This window comes from Ambystoma mexicanum (genome assembly GCF_040938575.1).
Source record: "Ambystoma mexicanum isolate Mex_15411 chromosome 12 unlocalized genomic scaffold, UKY_AmexF1_1 Mex_chr12_unloc.2, whole genome shotgun sequence".
NCBI classification, from domain to species: domain Eukaryota; kingdom Metazoa; phylum Chordata; class Amphibia; order Caudata; family Ambystomatidae; genus Ambystoma; species Ambystoma mexicanum.
Window position 1 is genome coordinate 8756888 of NW_027182323.1, and position 2186 is coordinate 8759073.

The window sequence follows — 2186 nt, forward strand, 5'->3', positions numbered from 1 at the left end:
GGAGACAGCAGGAAAAAATAAATTAACCTTACACCTGCCTCCAAACACGAAAAAACTCAATGAGCTCCAGGAATATATAAAGAAGTTTCCATCCAGGAAAGGGAGAGACATGCTGATGAGAGCCCGTTTAAATGTCTTGCAGACAAATGAGATCTTGTCAATCAGAGGCCAGTCGGGAAATAACAGTTGTCGATTTTGTGAGAAACAAGAAAAGGAAACAATCCGCCACTTGCTCCTAAAATGTGCCTCAAACCAACATATAAGAAGTCGATACTTAAAATCAACCTTCACAGATTTCATCATAGAGGACGAAGACATATGTTGGTCTCGTTTGATTGGAGGCGACAAAACATCATGGCAAATAGCTTCCTATAAAATCTTGGAAGCCATAATCTGGCCGACAAAGGCACATTTTTAGAGAGCTGTTCTCATTTTTCTTTTTTTTCTCTTTCCGTCACGACCACTGACAAAAGACAGAAACCTCAAATTTTGTAAAAATCTTTTGATTAAATACAAATAAAAAAAAAAAAAAAAAAAATAATAATACAAAATGGCTGCCACGTCCACAGGAAACACATCATGTCTCTTCTGATTCTCTCGGTACTTCTACTACCCCAGCACCCCTCCCTCCACGTAAAGCACCCTGTTCTGTTGGTATAAGAATTTGGTCATTCTTAAAATGCTACCAAAAAAAAAAATGTCCTTCGAGCCGGATTTGAACCAGCGACCTAAGGATACCTGAATTTCCACTACAGTCCTCAGCTCTACCAACTGAGCTATCGAAGGCTCCTGGCTTTGTACACTATCAATAGCATATTTTTGTATCTCATCACAGAATGTTGTTCCTTCTGTTTTATAAATCTATTTCTCAAAGCAATATACAGTAAAATGTACCTCTAAACAAATCCCTGGCCCTTTCTATATTTGGTAAGTGAAAAAGGGAAACATTTTAAGAGAAAATTGAGAGTGAAAGTGACTAAGATACATCCTGCAAATATAGCTGTATACTGCTGTCTTCGGATTTCTTGTATTGCCTATGTTTCTATTAAAATGGCATAATGAAGTAACAGTTGATACAGATGGGGCTTAATAGCCGCCGATTAACAGACTCGCCAGCCAGCAAGCTGCTGAAACACTAAATGCCCACTGCAAAGCTATACAATGTTGAATGTAAATCTTACGTAATTTTAGTTCATAATATATTCTGAACCATTGTACCTGCGTAGTACAAAAAGGACGCACAGTCGGAGAGGAGATTGCAACAACTATCTTTTTAACTGCTAACATTGAACTGGCTTCCTTTCGCCAGTCCTCCTCTCACTAACCCAATGTCACACTTAACACGCCCCCAACAGGGGGCCTTGGGCTTAAAAGCACAGGGGATTGTAACACCACCCCTGGACAAATGTTCAAAACTCTGAATCAGCACTCTTCGACCCAGCGGCTTCCTTGTTACTTGTTGGGGTCTGGTGCCCATTTCACTGGTGCCACTTCCTCCTAGCGGGTTACCCAACAGTCCACCTCGAGCTGCACCTCCACTGGGCGGGACCCAAAGGTTGTCCCGAGGCTCCCGGTGCTGCAGATCTGGTTCTATTTCCGGCGGAGGTGATTCGCAGTCCTCTCTCTCGACCAGGTGTTTGAACAAAGAGCTGTTTCTCGTGATCTCCTTGTCTTCGACCAACCTAATCCTCCTCTGGCTTTATGGTCTATTGTAGAACCTCTCCACTCATTTGCCCACATTTTACCTTTGATAGTACTGGGACAAGGAAGGGGCGACCCTGGTGGCGTGGGCGATTTCGGGGGATCTTGGGCAAAACCAGGACTTTCGGGAGAGGCTTAGAAATTCATCAGAGAATCCTGGGCTCCCAAAACCAAGAAGGCCTACAGAGGTGCTTGGGATAAGTGGAGTAAATGGTGCATGGAGAGGGAAATACATCCTGTTCAAACATATGTAGTCGATGTGGTGAAATTCCTGGTCAATCAGGCAGCTCAGGGTAAAGTATACTGGACTATTTACACATATCGTTCAGCGATTTCGGTAGGGCATGAAAACGTAGAAAGTCACCCCTTGGGCGAACATCCACTGGCGTGTAGAGTACTCAAAGGAATAAAAAGTATGATACCACCGGCTCTGAGATATTACCGTCTTTGGGACGTTAGTGGGGTGTTGAGATTGTTTGAGTCCT

At 43.1% G+C, this 2186-nt stretch overlaps 1 non-coding gene across 1 annotated transcript; it reads right to left on the reverse strand.

Annotated features, from left to right (window-relative positions):
* Positions 1 to 700: 700 nt before the first annotated feature.
* TRNAY-GUA (transfer RNA tyrosine (anticodon GUA)) lies at positions 701 to 786 on the reverse strand. The gene is given in 2 exon segments: positions 701 to 736; positions 750 to 786. It is a non-coding gene; the product is annotated as a tRNA-Tyr (tRNA).
* Between the last annotated feature and the right edge of the window lie 1400 nt (positions 787 to 2186).